Source organism: Oncorhynchus mykiss, chromosome 15 (genome assembly GCF_057628025.1).
Source record: "Oncorhynchus mykiss isolate SJ-2025 chromosome 15, ASM5762802v1, whole genome shotgun sequence".
Classification (NCBI taxonomy): domain Eukaryota; kingdom Metazoa; phylum Chordata; class Actinopteri; order Salmoniformes; family Salmonidae; genus Oncorhynchus; species Oncorhynchus mykiss.
In genome coordinates, this window is record NC_143036.1 from 75,715,685 (window position 1) to 75,734,693 (window position 19,009).

A 19,009-nucleotide genomic window follows, 5' to 3' on the forward strand; every position below is an offset into this window, starting at 1 on the left:
TGCCCGTTTCTGCATAATTCAAGCAGGCAATGAGCCCCGTCGGGTCTTTTTAAAAATGGCGGGTGGGGAAGCGAAACTAATGCGTGAGAAGGAGAGGATATGTGATATGTGTGGGAAAATTGCTTTTTTCACTCGATCTGTCCAACTTATTACCTTATCGCCTCTAAAATGTAAATAAAACACTATAAAGAGTTTATATAATGTGTCATTACATACCTATTTGAAGGTTTGTGTCGAGTTTTAATTGGATTTTTAGGGCGGTGCTAAAGTGATCTTAGAAGTAAACAGCGGCTTTGAGAATGATGATCGCATGCAATGATGACGGAAAAAAATGACTAGGTATCCCCCCTACTGTCCATTTCTTGTTTTTAGAGGATGATAGAAGTGCTACACCTGGTGGAGAGAGATGGTAAGACAGAAATTGTTGATTTATGCATGCTGTACGTTATGACATGACAGATCAAGATGTAACAGAGGGTCCATTTTTTTCAACTTTTCTCCAATACTAGAGAGCCATTACGATGTTGATCAACGCTTGAATAGAAACCTAGTCAGGTTTTGACTTAGTTTTCTTTCTAGCCTCGTTTGAATGTCGCGGTTGCGCAAGTTTGTACGGAATGGGGTGAGTTTACATTAGCTTGCCTAGCAGGCAAACATTACCTTGCAGGGGCACATGTGTTCAGCTCTACTGTAATGTTGTTGACTGATGCATTTTTTGTAAGCTAGGTAGCTAATATGTTACATAACTATTTCGGTTCATATAAAACCTACACAAAAATGACAAAAGTTATAAACAGCACTGAGGCAAGTAAATGCACTGCTAACTTACTAGCTAGTAGCATGCCCACCACTAGTTAACTATACAGACATCATGGAAGTCAACTAGCTAGTAGCATGCCCACCAGTAGCTAACTATACAGACATCATGGAAGTCAACTAGTTAGTAGCATGCCCACCACTAGTTAACTATACAGACATCATGGAAGTCAACTAGCTAGTAGCATGCCCACCAATAGCTAACTATACAGACATCATGGAAGTTAACTAGCTAGTTTATCAACGTGCAAATATATAACTTACTCTGACAATATAACTAACTAAAGGCTTTTCGTACTTGAAGAATATTATTTAACGAATATTTTTTGACATTTCGTTGAAAACATGTGTAGAGATCCAAACTACATTCCAAGTGATAGTTTGGTCGTTACCTGCCACATGGCCTTTCCAGAGGAGAAAGATCAAGACGACGTCTGTTGAAACGTTCCAAGCACAACTGACGTTCATAACTAGATCTGGCATGTCAGTCCAACACAATAATGATCATTTCAACATCATATTTTTAAGTTGTTGGTTGTTACTTAGAAATATTCGTTTAAAATTTAGCAGCATATTACCTTGGATTCTTTTTCAACACATATAAATTAAGGACTATAATCTAAAATGTGTTCAAAAGCAGAAACCTATTATTTTTAGTAAAAAATCACTTGATTTTCTTTTGCAATATTTACTATGCCGGTGGTTCATTTTTTACAGAGTATAACGATTATGAATTCGGAGGGCAGAAATTATTAAATATTGTAGCGACCCAGACAGACAGCTGTGTGTTATGTGTCAGGCTATTAGTTGGTTGTGTTGTACTTACCAGTACCCAGTGTTCGCGGGGTTCGACATGCCAATCAACCTGCTATCTGCCAATCACAGGAATGCCTGGAACGTTCTGATGCCGGGCTTCCTGGTGGTTGGTGGAGAGGCGTGGAGGGGGGTTGGGCAGGGAGCATTGGAAGTTAAGACCAGGTTTAGACGTTGTTCTCTCTTATGTCTGGCTTTCACAAGAGAAGGTCACGGTTGGTTTATAGGGTATCCTTCATTTATTTGTCGTGGGCTACGGCCAAACAGTAGCCTGTGGGGAGTTGGGTTAATAAACCGTACATTCGTAAACTCAACTCTCTGTCTGGACAATTGTTCCTTTATGATCTAGTCAGGTCATTACAATATTAAAGCATTAGACCGCTCACTAAAGGCATCAGTCATACACAAGTTATACTTAAATCCAAACTGGTTCTCTAGGAAATTGGTAGGAATGTCTCATCCTATGTTCAAGAATGGCCTTTTCCCCTTTATTCAGATTACACCTGCTCACTTTCGGTTGTTTGAAAAGGAAATAATCTCCATAAATTCGTTCTTTTTTAAACAAGCCTTAGAAAATAGGTTGTAATTTCAGTTTAATCCACCTGAAAAGACAGAACAAATAATACAATACTAATTGATTAAAAAAACATTTTTTCGAATAAATATTTAAAAAAGGTATAATTTCAGTGAATGACATCATAAATAGGACTGGTGGAGTTGTCACACATGCAGCTAACACAGACATATGTAAATGTCTGCTCTACCCAAAATTACAACCAACTAATTGCAGCATTACCACAAAAATGGAAGAGGCAAGTAGAAGGGGGGAAAGTAAGGAACTTGTATGTCGGCCCTGTATTAAAGAACATAAATGGTTAAAGAAAAGTGTGATAAATAAAAACATTTACCAATTTAATTGAAGGATCAAAAAACTGACAGCTGTGCCATATAAATGGCAAAATAGTTGGGAAGAGATTTTCGATGAACCCATTCCATGGCACATGGTTTATGAATTGATACGCAAAACAACCGCGGATTCAAAACTTCGAATTTTTCTATTTAAATTACTATACAAAATTATTGCAACCAATCGAATGTTATATATATATATATATGGGGTATACAGTCTTCCCAGCTCTGCAGATTCTGCTGTGAGGAGGCAGAGTCATTAGGTCATTTATTTTGGTATTGTCTATATGTAGCTCGTTTTTGGTCACAGGTCCAGGAATGGCTGAAGAATTGCAACATTTGCCTCGAACTAACGCTGCAGATCGCAATATTGGGTGATTTGAAAAGCCATAGTCAATCAATCAATAATATAATAATTATTTTACCACAAATGTTTATTTTTAATTTACATTCTGTAGAAGCTATGAGAAAAGAAAGGTTCAGTACTTTTGTGAAGCATCACAGCACAGTTGAAAAATATATGGCAAATAGAAATCCAAAATGGATGGTGTTGAGAGATCGATGGGAGGGGTTGGATGGAGCTGAAGGGTGGGACTAATAACAAGATAACCAATGTAAAACATACGGGTCTGTAAAATGTATAAAGATTCAGAAATGTGAAATAGCACAGTTACAAATAGAAATCAAACTGGATGGACATCAGAAATAGAGGAAGGACTAAAAACAAACTAAATATAACTATTGTAAAATAGATTGTGTCTGTAAAATGTGTATAAGATGTTTAAACTGAAGGCAGTAGCCTATGTCTTATTGTTTATTAGTTTACACCAATTGGGGGAAGGGTGGTAGGGTTTGGGGGGTACAATGACATTCTAAAAGAAAATGTATGTCTATCTATATAGGTCTGTGTATGTATGTAAAAAAAAGTGTGCAAAGCTGTCATCAAGGCAAAGGACACTCAAGGACATTCAGATTCAAGTCCCGAAGCCACTCCTGCGTTGTCTTGGCTGTGTGATTAGGTTCATTGTCCTGTTGGAAAGTGTACCTTCGCCCCAGTCTGAGGTCCTGAGCAGGTTTTCATCAAGGATCTCTGTACTTTGCTCTGTTCATCTTTCCCTTGATTCTAACTAGTCTCCCAGGCCCTGCCGCTGAAAAACATCCCCACAGTATGATGCTGCCACCACCATGTTCAATCTTGGTTTCATCAGACCAGAGGATCTTGTCATGATCTGAGAGTCTTTAGGTGCCTTTTGTCAAACTCCAAGCGGGCTGTCATGTGCCTTTTACAAAGGAGTGGCTTCCGTCTGCCAGCTCCACTATAAAAGCCTGATTAGTGGAGTGCTGAAGATATGGTTCTCTTTCTGGAAGGTTTTCCCATATGCAGAGAGGAACTCTGGAGCGCAGTCAGTGTAACCATCTGATCTTGGTGACTGACCAAGGCCTTTCTCCCCCGATTGCTCAGTTTGTCCTGGCTGACAGCTCTGGGAAGAGTCTTGGTGGTTCTAAAATTCTTCCATTTAAGAATGATGGAGGCCACTGTGTTCTTGGGCACCTTCAATGCTGCTAAAACGTTTTTCATCCATTTTAGAATGAGGCTGTAATGTTACAAAATATTGAAAAAGTCAAGGGGTCTGAATACTTTCCAAATGCACCGTATCTGCCTCAATGTTGCTGGACCCCAGGAAGAGTAGCTGCTGCCTTGGCAAGAATGGATGTGGATCCTAAATAAATATAAATACCAGTCAATTGCCAGGGTTAGAGCTTCCATGTCTGTTCTATTCATTCTTATTTCTATGGTCAGGCCATAGGGTATTACATGTAAACAAGATAAGTGAAATAAACACACGAATTATTGAATAAGTCATTGGTTAATAAATGAGAAGGAATTCCCGAAATATTAAAAAATAATAACATGCAAAAATAATACAGGCCAAAGCACATCAGCAGTTTTATTTACCCCACCAACACTGCAGAAGGACGATCCACTATTAGACTATATTTCTCTATATCAACATGTGTAAAACCAACACTGCAGAAGGCCGATCCACTATTAGACTATATTTCTCTATATCAAAATGTGTAAAACCAACACTGCAGAAGGACGATCCACTATTAGACTATATTTCTCTATATCAAAATGTGTAAAACCAACACTGCAGAAGGCCGATCCACTATTAGACTATATTTCTCTATATCAACATGTGTAAATCCAACACTTGAACACTGAGCCCAACCTCCAGTATGTTACGATAATATTTATGTTCATTTTAAAGTAGGCCAATCCGAAAGTGGCGTCCGGTCTCCATGTCGGATTCCTCCAGTCCGCGCCTTCGTGTCAGCTGAACTGCGCTCCTGTCTTCACCCCACTGTCAGCTACAAGACAAACATGACATATAAAACGTGTGGTGGCCACAGAATAGATATATCTAGTCGAGGGAGATGAACACAGGAAAGAGTAAGACGCGTATGTAGAAGAAGCCTGTTGGATTATTTTATATAAAACGGCATAACAGTCTTTATGGTCGCAGGTTCCTCATATATAAGTAGCCTGTCCTACAGTATAGGGACAAATATACCTCGTCCAAAGTCTTGGATAGTTTATTGACCCACTAAAGTGGTTCGTTGTCGAACTTTACTATGTGGGAGCGAATCTACTTTTACGCATCATTGATTTGATGCGTTTTCGTAATTGTTAGTCTCGTCCATAAATGATGTCAGTACACTTAAGCTGATTTATTAGAAATTGCTTCACTAATTCAGTCATTCATTGATTGTCTGATTGATTAATACACTTCGTTGACATATTAAACTACAGGGGCAGCCATGACAGGAAGGTTGATGCTTGGCATTGTTGCGTCACAATATAAAATGCCTCTGATGACGTAATGATCAAACACCAAGCTGCCACTGGTGAAATGAGGATCATTAGCTGATTGAACTGCAAGGTGAACGGTAAGTACCCCCGTCCGCCTGTTTATCGGATAAATGAGGGGATAGACAACAGATTTATTGAGCGCCAGATATAGCTAGGCTTTTAGAAATGAATTGAACAAAGTTGTTAAATTTTAATGAATATACCTTGTCCCAAATAATTATTTCAACTCAGAACTGAATTTGATGATATTAGACAAGAGACTTTAATAACATGAAAAACATTTCCCCAAATACTAAACAAAGTTGTTTCTGTGACTCTCTCTTTATAGAGTTTAATGGTGCTGAAAGCCACTTCCTATTCCAAGTATTCAAGACTAGAAGGAGCATTCTGATTAGAATCCTGCAGACCAGTGAATGATGAATAGGAGGCCCAACCTGAATGGGTCTGGAGGACCAAGGTCCATCGGTGTTCCGCTACTCTGTCCTTCTAACAGAGTGCTGCTGGAGAGAGAAGAGGTCAGCCAGGCCCCAGTGATGGCCTCCTCTTTCAGGCCCTCAGCGTTCCCCTCCCTGCATGTTGTACCCCATGCTCCCCCTCCTGACGAAATCAGGCCCAAGAGGCCCACAGCTGCCCACAGAAAGAGGAGAGACCTCCAGTCCCTGGTTCCTGTCCAGGATGGATGTCGTGAGTCTCCCGGTTGGTTTAACAGCAGCAGCTCCCAGCTACCTGCCAAAACCAACAGACGCAGGCGCAACAAGGAGCTTTCCTTCACTGAGGTTCTGAAGAACTACAAGCTCCTGCCTGATTCCCGGCCCAGCAGCCCAGAGAGCCTGTACCAGCCTGAGACAATGATACCTAGAATCCCTGTCAGCATCACTAGACCTGATGTGAGGCCTAGCAACCCTCGACGCCCCACTAGACGGCCTGTTAGCCCAGTTGAGCTGGTCCAGCCTGATGTACAGCCTTCCAGACCTGATGTGAGGCCTAGCAACCCTCGACGCCCCAATAGACGGCTTGTTAGACCATCTGGCCTGGTCCAGCATGAGATACAGCCTTCCAGACCTGAGGGGAGGCCAAGCAACCCTCAGCAACACACTAGACGGCCTGTTAGCCCCGTTGGCCTGGTCCAGCATGAGATACAGCCTTCCAAACCTGAGGGGAGGCCTAGCAACCCTCTGGGCCCCACTAGACGACCTGTTAGACCAGTCGGCCTGGTCCAGCATGATGTTCAGCCTTCCAGACCTGAGGGGAGGCCAAGCAACCCTCAGCAACACACTAGACGGCCTGTTAGACCTGTCGGCCTGGTCCAGCATGAGATACAGCCTTCCAGACCTGAGGGAAGGCCTAGCAACACTCGACGCACCACTAGGAGAAAAGTGAAGCCCAGTAATCCTGTGTGTCCCGTTATTCTTGAGTCCCGGCCTACCTGTCCTGTGAGCATCACCACCAGCACTGTGAACGTAGTCCAGCCTGAGCCCCGTCCTACCTGCCCTCTGACCCTGGAGGAGCCGGCCCTTTCAGAGTCATGCAGATTCAGCAACAATGTGTTTGTTCTCTCCATGCCGAAAGCTGCCCAGCCAGAGGAGGCTTCCAGAGGGAGCAGCAGCCCACCCAGGGACATCATCAGGCCCGAGGCCTTCGTCCAGACAGGACCCCTGCTAGCCAGGAGAGCCCAGCGGGATGCTCCACCTCCAAAGAAGGTCCCCAAACCCCCGGTGGCCCCCCGGCCCAAACTGCTGCCCTCCCTGGGCCAGGGCAACGTGTCCCTTGTCAGTGCCAACGCCTGGGATGAAAAGACCAAGAAGAAGAGAAAGAAAGGTCAGCACTTCTCTTTGGGCAATGACACATTCTGTCTATGAATATATTGTCAATATTGTATATGTTGTTTGCTGATGTACGACCAGGAAGATGATTGTTATGTTTTAATACATTCATAAATGAATTACTAATAAATGAATGTAACCTAATGTAATTTAAAGGAGTCAGAGTCCAGAGGTCTAGCCTGGGTCTGAGGCATATCCCCCGTGACCTAGAGCTGGCCATGATGAGACCCCGTCTGGTCAAGTCAGCTGTTCCCTCCCAGCAGCCCTACCAGCCGTGGGACGACGAGGACGAGGTGGACATCTACGCCCTGAGGCGCACCGCCTACATGTGCCCCATGTACGACCAGGAGGAGAGCAGCGTCAGGGGCAACAAGAGGGTGGCAGTGGAGGACCTGGACAACATTCCTTTCAGAAGGAAGATCACCTTGTGTTATTTCATGGGGGGTCGCAGGGTCATGCTGCCAAAAGACTACTAACTCTACCCCCCTCAATTTCCACAACAACCCCCCTTTGTCCCTGACAGTGAAGAACAGGACACACACAGAGAGACAGAGTGGACACCAACAGGGCCATCAGAGGAACAGAGACCCTCTCAGTTGAGGTTAGGAACGTCAGCTACTAAAATACTTCTATAGACCATCTCTGTAGCAAGACAACCTCCAGTGACCAGACTGGGGTGTCCTCTGTCTCCCCTCATCTCTGATACTCCAGACTGGGCTGTCCTCTGTCTCCCTTCATCTCAGATACTCCAGACTGGGCTGTCCTCTGTCTCCCCTCATCTCTGATACACCAGACTGGACTGTCCTCTGTCTCCCCTCATCTCTGATACACCAGGCTGGACTGTCCTCTGTCTCTCCTCATCTCTGATACACCAGACTGGGCTGTCCTCTGCCACCCTCCCCACTACTCCCCCTAGAGTACCGCTGCACCCTGCCTCCCCTCCCCACTACTCCCCCTAGAGTACCGCTGCACCCTGCCTCCCCTCCCCACTACTCCCCCTAGAGTACCGCTGCCCCCTGCCTTCCCTCCCCACTACTCCCCCTAGAGTACCGCTGCACCCTGCCTCCCCTCCCCACTACTCCCCCTAGAGTACCGCTGCACCCTGCCTCCCCTCCCCACCACTCCCCCTAGAGTACCGCTGCCCCCTGCCTTCCCTCCCCACTACTCCCCCTAGAGTACCGCTGCACCCTGCCTCCCCTCCCCACCACTCCCCCTAGAGTACCGCTGCACCCTGCCTCCCCTCCCCACTACTCCCCCTAGAGTACCGCTGCACCCTGCCTCCCCTCCCCACTACTCCCCCTAGAGTACCGCTGCACCCTGCCTCCCCTCCCCACTACTCCCCCTAGAGTACCGCTGCACCCTGCCTCCCCTCCCCACTACTCCCCCTAGAGTACCTCTGCACCCTGCCTCCCCTCCCCACTACTCCCCCTAGAGTACCGCTGCACCCTGCCTCCCCTCCCCACTACTCCCCCTAGAGTACCTCTGCACCCTGCCTCCCCTCCCCACTACTCCCCCTAGAGTACCTCTGCACCCTGCCTCCCCTCCCCACTACTCCCCCTAGAGTACCTCTGCACCCTGCCTCCCCTCCCCACTACTCCCCCTAGAGTACCTCTGCACCCTGCCTCCCCTCCCCACTACTCCCCCTAGAGTACCGCTGCACTCTGCCTCCCCTCCCCACTACTCCCCCTAGAGTACCGGTGCACCCTGCCTCCCCTCCCCATTACTCCCCCTAGAGTACCGCTGCACCCTGCCTCCCCTCCCCACTACTCCCCCTAGAGTACCGCTGCTCCCTGCCTCCCCTCCCCACTACTCCCCCTAGAGTACCGCTGCACCCTGCCTCCCCTCCCCACTACTCCCCCTAGAGTACCTCTGCACCCTGCCTCCCCTCCCCACTACTCCCCCTAGAGTACCGCTGCACCCTGCCTCCCCTCCCCACTACTCCCCCTAGAGTACCGCTGCCCCCTGCCTTCCCTCCCCTCCCCACTACTCCCCCTAGAGTACCGCTGCACCCTGCCTCCCCTCCCCACTACTCCCCCTAGAGTACCGCTGCACCCTGTCTCCCCTCCCCAATACTCCCCCTAGAGTACCTCTGCACCCTGCCTCCCCTCCCCACTACTCCCCCTAGAGTACCGGTGCACCCTGTCTCCCCTCCCCAATACTCCCCCTAGAGTACCTCTGCACCCTGCCTCCCCTCCCCACTACTCCCCCTAGAGTACCTCTGCACCCTGCCTCCCCTCCCCACTACTCCCCCTAGAGTACCTCTGCACCCTGCCTCCCCTCCCCACTACTCCCCCTAGAGTACCTCTGCACCCTGCCTCCCCTCCCCACTACTCCCCCTAGAGTACCGCTGCACCCTGCCTCCCCTCCCCACTACTCCCCCTAGAGTACCGCTGCACCCTGCCTCCCCTCCCCTCCCCACTACTCCCCCTAGAGTACCGCTGCACCCTGCCTCCCCTTCCCACTACTCCCCCTAGAGTACCGCTGCACCCTGCCTCCCCTCCCCACGACTCCCCCTAGAGTACCGCTGCCCCCTGCCTCCCCTCCCCACTACTCCCCCTAGAGTACCGGTGCACCCTGCCTCCCCTCCCCACTACTCCCCCTATAGTACCGCTGCACCCTGCCTCCCCTCCCCACTACTCCCCCTAGAGTACCGCTGCACCCTGCCTCCCCTCCCCACTACTCCCCCTAGAGTACCGCTGCACCCTGCCTCCCCTCCCCACTACTCCCCCTAGAGTACCGCTGCACCCTGCCTCCCCTCCCCACTACTCCCCCTAGAGTACCGCTGCACCCTGCCTCCCCTCCCCACTACTCCCCCTAGAGTACCGCTGCTCCCTGCCTCCCCTCCCCACTACTCCCCCTAGAGTACCGCTGCTCCCTGCCTCCCCTCCCCACCACTCCCCCTAGAGTACCGCTGCACCCTGCCTCCCCTCCCCACTACTCCCCCTAGAGTACCGCTGCACCCTGCCTCCCCTCCCCACTACTCCCCCTAGAGTACCGCTGCACCCTGCCTCCCCTCCCCACTACTCCCCCTAGAGTACCGCTGCTCCCTGCCTCCCCTCCCCACCACTCCCCCTAGAGTACCGCTGCACCCTGCCTCCCCTCCCCACTACTCCCCCTAGAGTACCGCTGCTCCCTGCCTCCCCTCCCCACCACTCCCCCTAGAGTACCGCTGCACCCTGCCTCCCCTCCCCACTACTCCCCCTAGAGTACCGCTGCACCCTGCCTCCCCTCCCCACTACTCCCCATTGAGTACCGCTGCACCCTGCCTCCCCTCCTCACTACTCCCCCTAGAGTACCGCTGCACCCTGCCTCCCCTTCCCACTACTCCCCCTAGAGTACTGCTGCACCCTGCCTCCCCTCCCCACTACTCCCCCTAGAGTACCGCTGCACCGTGCCTCCCCTCCTCACTACTCCCCCTAGAGTACCGCTGCACCCTGCCTCCCCTCCTCACTACTCCCCCTAGAGTACCGCTGCACCCTGCCTCCCCTCCCCACTACTCCCCCTAGAGTACCGCTGCACCCTGCCTCCCCTCCCCACTACTCCCCCTAGAGTACCGCTGCACCCTGCCTCCCCTCCCCACTACTCCCCCTAGAGTACCGCTGCCCCCTGCCTCCCCTCCTCACTACTCCCCCTAGAGTACCGCTGCACCCTGCCTCCCCTCCCCACTACTCCCCCTAGAGTACCGCTGCACCCTGCCTCCCCTCCCCAATACTCCCCCTAGAGTACCGCTGCACCCTGCCTCCCCTCCCCACTACTCCCCCTAGAGTACCGCTGCACCCTGCCTCCCCTTCCCACTACTCCCCCTAGAGTACTGCTGCACCCTGCCTCCCCTCCCCACTACTCCCCCTAGAGTACCGCTGCACCCTGCCTCCCCTCCCCACTACTCCCCCTAGAGTACCGCTGCACCCTGCCTCCCCTTCCCACTACTCCCCCTAGAGTACTGCTGCACCCTGCCTCCCCTCCCCACTACTCCCCCTAGAGTACCGCTGCACCGTGCCTCCCCTCCTCACTACTCCCCCTAGAGTACCGCTGCACCCTGCCTCCCCTCCTCACTACTCCCCCTAGAGTACCGCTGCACCCTGCCTCCCCTCCCCACTACTCCCCCTAGAGTACCGCTGCACCCTGCCTCCCCTCCCCACTACTCCCCCTAGAGTACCGCTGCACCCTGCCTCCCCTCCCCACTACTCCCCCTAGAGTACCGCTGCTCCCTGCCTCCCCTCCCCACTACTCCCCCTAGAGTACCGCTGCCCCCTGTCTCCCCTCACTCCCCTCTGTATACGTGTCATCTTGGTGGGCTGTTCGTGTGTCTTGTTGTGTTTATTTATTGCATGTATTCCCTTCCAGAACTTTCTTCCTGACTCTCAGTGTACATCGTTACACCTTTACCCTTCCCTGAAGCATTGCAGAAATAAAAACAAACCACTGAAGAAACTACAATCTTTGAGTGTTTTGAGTGAGTTTTGAGTAGAGACACTGATGAATATGTTAATTAGACGATGATACAGGATAAATAACATGTCATAACTGACAGGATAAATTACATGGATAAAATTCAACCATCAAAACTGAGAACAACTTTAAAATAAAGGGGAGGTTTATTCATTGTATTATTACTGATCCATTGCAGATTATCCTACATGTCAATCAAACTGTGCTGTGAGAATCATATTGCCTCCTAGACTCTCAGGCTGTGTTCCAAACGGTTCCCTATTCCCTATGGGCCCTGGTCAAAAGTAGTGCACTACATAGGGTTAAAGGGTACCACGTGGGACACAGGCCAAGCCAGACACACAGAAGACACACAGGACTCAGGACATGTCAATCACATTACATACATACACATGGGCAACAGCATCTTTTATCAACAATACAGCATCATGAGGACAGTTACCACATGATGATATGACATCATTAGAGCATCACTGTCAAAGTGAAAGGGACAGACTGATAAAAAACACCACTTAGAAAATCACTAGACAGTAACATCTGACAGTAGTGTTTAATGTCCAGCAGCAATACTAGTAGTATCCCATCCTATTATTCTCAATGATGCATTTTATAATCATTTCATTCATCACTAAAGGCATTTGAATTAGAAAGAAGAGATTGTCGTGAAAAATATAATAATTTAATGCATGAATTTAGCTAAAAACTATAAACCATCATAAGAGTCTTTGGAGTCAAACAGTAAAACTCAGATGAAAGACACCTTGGAGATCCTGATATCAACACATTGTAACGTTGTTCCTTCTAACAGAATGACTGTTCCACCTAGTAGTCCATCACATTGTAACGTCGTTCCTTCTAACAGAATGACTGTTCCACCTAGTAGTCCATCACATTGTAACGTTGTTCCTTCTAACAGAATAGCTGTTCCACCTAGTAGTCCATCACATTGTAACGTTGTTCCTTCTAACAGAATGGCTGTTCCACCTAGTAGTCCATCACATTGTAACGTTGTTCCTTCTAACAGAATGACTGTTCCACCTAGTAGTCCAACACAGAAGTAGGAGGTCAGTAATGGTTCTTGTGTTGCAGTAAGCCAACTAAGTCAACTGGTTTAGTAGGTCTTAGATTGCATATATGATATGTGACTTGTAGGTTTTTCCTGAAGCAGTCCATCCATTTCCAACGGTGAAAACCCAGCCCACATTTAATAGTAGATACTTGATGTGTTTGTGGTGCGTAGACCAAAGACTGATGAGTTATGAACAGAACAATGTGGAAGTTGAGTCCATTGTGTTCATCCATCCTTCAGCAGCCAGCCAGCCTCCAGTTGATTCATCACCATCCTGCAATGTCATATTTCAACCAGCAGGGGTCACTGATTCCACTATCTGAATTGTATCACTGTTCAAAGATGCCTCTGCCTTATCCAAGGTTCTTCCTTCATTTCATGGCTTAAGGTAAACAGACAACACATGCATGAATCCAGAGTATTATTTATCAAAACCATTTATAAAACACATCATCCACAGACTGATAGTCTTCCATGGTCTTATTGTAAAGTCAAGTCCTTTAGAATCGTATTGGAGATACTGGATCTTTCCACGGTCAAATAAAGCATGTTTCCTTTTGCATAGAAACACTAGAATGTTCTCTTATCAGACACTGAAGAAGAAGAAACCAAAAAGACCTTTCATGGTTTTAGAACGGTTGTCCAAAGAAGAACAACTTTGGTGGTTGAAAGACATCAAACATGGAGTCAGTCAACATCTCTCTGTGGTTGTAAAGTCATCAAACATGGAGTCAGTCAACAGCTCTCTGTGGTTGTAGTCATCAGACATGGAGTCAGTCAACAGCTCTCTGTGATTGTAAAGACATCAAACATGGAGTCAGTCAACATCTCTCTGTGATTGTAGTCATCAAACATGGAGTCAGTCAACATCTCTCTGTGATTGTAGTCATCAGACATGGAGTCAGTCAACATCTCTCTGTGATTGTAGTCATCAGACATGGAGTCAGTCAACAGCTCTCTGTGATTGTAGTCATCAAACATGGAGTCAGTCAACAGCTCTCTGTGATTGTAAAGACATCAAACATGGAGTCAGTCAACAGCTCTCTGTGATTGTAAAGTCATCAAACATGGAGTCAGTCAACAGCTCTCTGTGATTGTAAAGACATCAAACATGGAGTCAGTCAACAGCTCTCTATGATTGTAGTCATCAAACATGGAGTCAGTCAACAGCTCTCTGTGATTGTAAAGACATCAAACATGGAGTCAGTCAACATCTCTCTGTGATTGTAGTCATCAAACATGGAGTCAGTCAACAGCTCTCTGTGATTGTAAAGTCATCAAACATGGAGTCAGTCAACAGCTCTCTGTGATTGTAGTCATCAAACATGGAGTCAGTCAACAGCTCTCTGTGATTGTAAAGACATCAAACATGGAGTCAGTCAACATCTCTCTGTGATTGTAGTCATCAAACATGGAGTCAGTCAACAGCTCTCTGTGATTGTAGTCATTAAACATGGAGTCAGTCAACAGCTCTCTGTGATTGTAGTCATTAAACATGGAGTCAGTCAACAGCTCTCTGTGATTGTAAAGTCATCAAACATGGAGTCAGTCAACAGCTCTCTGTGATTGTAGAGTCATCAAACATGGAGTCAGTCAACAGCTCTCTGTGATTGTAAAGTCATCAAACATGGAGTCAGTCAACAGCTCTCTGTGATTGTAAAGTCATCAAACATGGAGTCAGTCAACAGCTCTCTGTGATTGTAAAGTCATCAAACATGGAGTCAGTCAACAGCTCTCTGTGATTGTAAAGTCATCAGACATGGAGTCAGTCAACAGCTCTCTGTGATTGTAAAGTCATCAAACATGGAGTCAGTCAACAGCTCTCTGTGATTGTAAAGTCATCAAACATGGAGTCAGTCAACAGCTCTCTGTGATTGTAGTCATCAAACATGGAGTCAGTCAACAGCTCTCTGTGATTGTAGTCATCAAACATGGAGTCAGTCAACAGCTCTCTGTGATTGTAGTCATCAAACATGAAGTCAGTCAACAGCTCTCTGTGATTGTAGTCATCAAACATGGAGTCAGTCAACAGCTCTCTGTGATTGTAAAGTCATCAAACATGGAGTCAGTCAACAGCTCTCTGTGATTGTAAAGTCATCAAACATGGAGTCAGTCAACAGCTCTCTGTGATTGTAAAGTCATCAGACATGGAGTCAGTCAACAGCTCTCTGTGATTGTAAAGTCATCAAACATGGAGTCAGTCAACAGCTTATTCCTCTCAGTCCAACAGCCAAAATGATCAATATCATATCTTTATCAATCAATATGACTTAAGTTAACGCAAACAGCAGCAGGAATGGCAGGGAGATTCCGATTCAGGGGCGGGGTTTAGGCTAGGTAGCTAGCTGTCTGTCTGTCATCGGAAGACCAGCGTGGAGGCCTTGAGACAGGTGAAGGAGGCAGTGAGACAGGTGAAGAAGAGAGAAACAGACAGGTAGATCTGCGATGCATCTCCACACTCCTTGGCGTTTTCCTGAAATCAATCGTTATCACACAGTTACAGCCAGTGGTATAATGAAAACGTGTTATTACACAAGGAGAAGTGCTAACCTTTCTTCTTCTTGGTCCTCCCATCACATGAAATAATTGTGAAAACTATAATAGTTTGTTTTGTTGTTTATCCTTCATTTAACTAGGCAAGTTAGGAACAGTGGGTTAATAACGTGTTCAATCCATTTGGTTGATTTAAAAATACAGTTTATAAAATACCCCTCCAGCATCACTACTCTGGACGGCTCTGACTTAGAATATGTGGATAACTACAAATACCTAGGTGTCTGGTTAGACTGTAAACTATCCTTCCAGACTCACATTAAGCATCTCCAATCCAAAATGTAAATCTAGAATCGGCTTCCTAGTTCGCAACAAAGCATCCTTCACTCATGCTGCCAAACATACCCCCGTAAAACTGACCATCCAACCGATCCTCGACTTTGGCGATGTCATTTATAAAATAGCCTCCAACCCTCTACTCAACAAATTGGAGGCGGTCTATCACAGTGCCATCCGTTTTGTCACCAAAGCCCCATATACTATCCACCACTGCGACCTGTATGCTCTCGTTGGCTGGCCCTCGCTTCACTCTCGTCGCCAAACCCACTGGCTCCAGGTCATCTACAAGTCTCTGCTAGGTCAAGCCCCACCTTATCTCAGCTCACTGGTCACCATAGCAGCACCCACTCGTAGCACGCGCTCCAGCAGGTATATCTCTCTGGTCACCCCCAAAGCCAATTCATCCTTTCCTTCCAGGTCTCTGCAGTCAATGACTGGAACGAACTACAAAAATCACTGAAGCTGGAGACTCATATCTCCCTCACTAGCTTTAAGCACCAGCTGTCAGAGCAGCTCACAGATCACTGCACTTGTACATAGCCCATCTGTAAACAGCCCATCCATCTACCTCCTCCCCATACTGTATTCATCTTGCTCCTTTGCACCCCAGTATCTCTACTTGCACATTCATCTTCTGCACATCTACCAGTCCAGTGTTTAATTGCCATATTGTAATTACTTCACCACCATGGCCTATTTACTGCCTTAACTCCCTTATCTTACCTCATTTACACTCACTGTATATAGAATTTGTTTTCCTTTTCTACTGTAATATTGACTGTGTGTTTATTCCATGTGTAACTCTGTGTTGTTGTCTGTGTCGAACTGCTTTGCTTTATCTTGGCCAGGTCACAGTTGAACTATGAGAACTTGTTCTCAACTAGCCTACCTGGTTAAATAAAGGTGAAATAAAAAAAGTTATATCTAATATATATTATTCACACTAATGTTAGGTTACTGTAAAAAAATAAATATATCCTGTGTATCCTGTCCGAGGGGAACCTGTATTCTGTTTCAATTTCTGGATTCCGTCTTGAGTTTTCAACATTGGGGAAATCATGGGGCCCCACAATCCCTTATGTGAGTTACAATGAAAACACAGACATTTGAATATATTGACATACCTTGTCAATGTATTCTGGAAAATATGGTCTGTCCAGTACTCAGGAACATCTGAACACCTATACCTAAAGAAGATAAGTTGTATTAAAACCTATGACAATGTCAGGAAAATAACACTCAAAGGACTTCAGCTTTAGATAGCTAGCTAGAAAACAGAAATCCACACTGACTTGGAAGAGCTGCTTGTTATCTATCTTACTAGCCAGACCAATGATTTAATTTAGCTAGTTTGGCTGTTAGATTTTGACTAGATAACTACTGCACAAGGTCAACGTTGGCAGTGCTGCCTTGAACATGTTGTGAATACGTGAACAACAAGAAGGTTTCTGCCAGGACAGGTGTAGTTAGATAGCTAGGTGTAGTTAGCTAGCTAGGTGTAGTTAGCTAGCTAGGTGTAGTTAGCTAGCTAGGTGTAGTTAGATAGCTAGGTGTAGTTAGATAGCTAGGTGTAGTTAGCCATCTAGCTACATATTGTTCCTACCTGTCTCTTCCTGGGTAGCTTGCCTAGCAGGCAAACATTACCTTGCAGGGGCACATGTGTTCAGTTCTACTGTAATGTTGCTGACGATGCATTTTTTGGTAAGCTAGGTAGCTAATATGTTACATAGCTATTTCGGTTCATATAAAACGTACACAAAAATGACAAAAGTTATAAACAGCACTGAGGCAAGAAAATGACCTGCTAACTTACTAGCTAGTAGCATGCCCACCACTAGCTAACTATACAGACATCATGGAAGTCAACTAGCTAGTAGCATGCCCACCACTAGTTAACTATACAGACATCATGGAAGTCAACTAGCTAGTAGCATGCCCACCACTAGCTAACTATACAGACATCATGGAAGTTAACTAGCTAGTTTATCAACGTGCAAATATATAACTTACTCTGGCGATATAACTAACTAAAGGCTTTTCGTACTTGAAGAATATTATTTAACGAATATTTTTTGACATTTCGTTGAAAATTTGTGTAAAGAAATCCAAACTACATTCCAAGTGATAGTTTGGTCGTTACCTGCCACATGGCCTTTCCAGAGGAGAAAGATCAAGACGACGTCTGTTGAAACGTTTTTAGTAAAAATCATTGATTTTCTTTTGCAATATTTACTAAACCCGTGGGTCATTTTTTATAGTATATAACGAATATGAATTCGGAGGACAGATATTATTAAATATTATAGCGACCCAGACAGACAGCTGTGTGTTATGCGTTAGTCTATTAGTTGGTTGTGTTGTACTTACCAGTACCCAGTGTTCGCGGGGTTCGACATGCCAATCAATCTGCTATCTGCCAATCACGGGAATGCCTGGAACATTCTGATGCCGGGCTTCCTGGTGGTTGGTGGAGAGGCGTGGAGGGGGGTTGGGCAGGGAGCATTGGAAGTTCAGACCAGGTTTAGACGTTGTTCTCTCTCTTATGTCTGGCTTTCACAAGAGAAGGTCACGGTTGGTTTATAGGGTATCCTTCATTTATTTGTCGTGGGCTACGGCCAAACAGTAGCCTGTGGGGAGTTGGGTTAATAAACCGTACATTCGTAAACTAAACCCTCTGTCTGGACAATTGTTCCTTTATGATCTAGTCAGGTCATTACAATATTAAAGCATTAGACCGCTCACTAAAGTCATCAGTCATACAAAAGTTATACTTAAATCCAAACTGGTTCTCTAGGAAATTGGTAGGAATGTCTCATCCTATGTTCAAGAATGGCCGTTTCCCCTTTATTCAGATTACACCTGCTCACTTTCAGTTGTTTGAAAAGGAAATAATCTCCATAAATTCGTTCTTTTTTAAACAAGCCTTAGAAAATAGGTTGTAATTTCAGTTTAATCCACCTAAAAAGACAGAACAAATAATACAACAAATATTGGTTCAACTTAAATACTAATTGTTAAAAAAATATTTTAAAAAACTAAAAAATGTTTTAAAAAAGGTATAATTTCAGTGAATGATATCATAAATAGGACTGGTGGAGTTGTCACACATGCAGCTAACACAGACATATGGAAATGTCTGCTCTACCCAAAATTACAACCAACTAATTGCAGCATTACCACAAAAATGGAAGAGGCAAGTAGAAGGTGAAAAAGTAAGGAACTTGTATGTCGGACCTGTATTAAATAACGTAAATGGTTAAAGAAAAGTGTGATAAATAAAAACATTTACCAATTTAATTGAAGGACCAAAAAACTGACAGCTGTGCCATATAAAATGGCAAAATAGTTGGGAAGAGATTTTCGATGAACCCATTCCATGGCACATGGTTTATGAATTGATACGCAAAACAACCGCGGATTCAA

General features: G+C 46.2%; 1 long non-coding RNA gene across 1 annotated transcript; it reads right to left on the bottom strand.

Moving 5' to 3' along the window:
* Positions 1–13,748: 13,748 nt before the first annotated feature.
* On the bottom strand, positions 13,749–17,961 carry LOC149978199 (uncharacterized). Its single transcript, XR_016486912.1, has 3 exons — positions 17,727–17,961; positions 16,711–16,773; positions 13,749–15,227 (listed from the first exon to the last, which is right to left on the bottom strand). It is a non-coding gene; the product is annotated as an uncharacterized LOC149978199 (long non-coding RNA).
* Between the last annotated feature and the right edge of the window lie 1,048 nt (positions 17,962–19,009).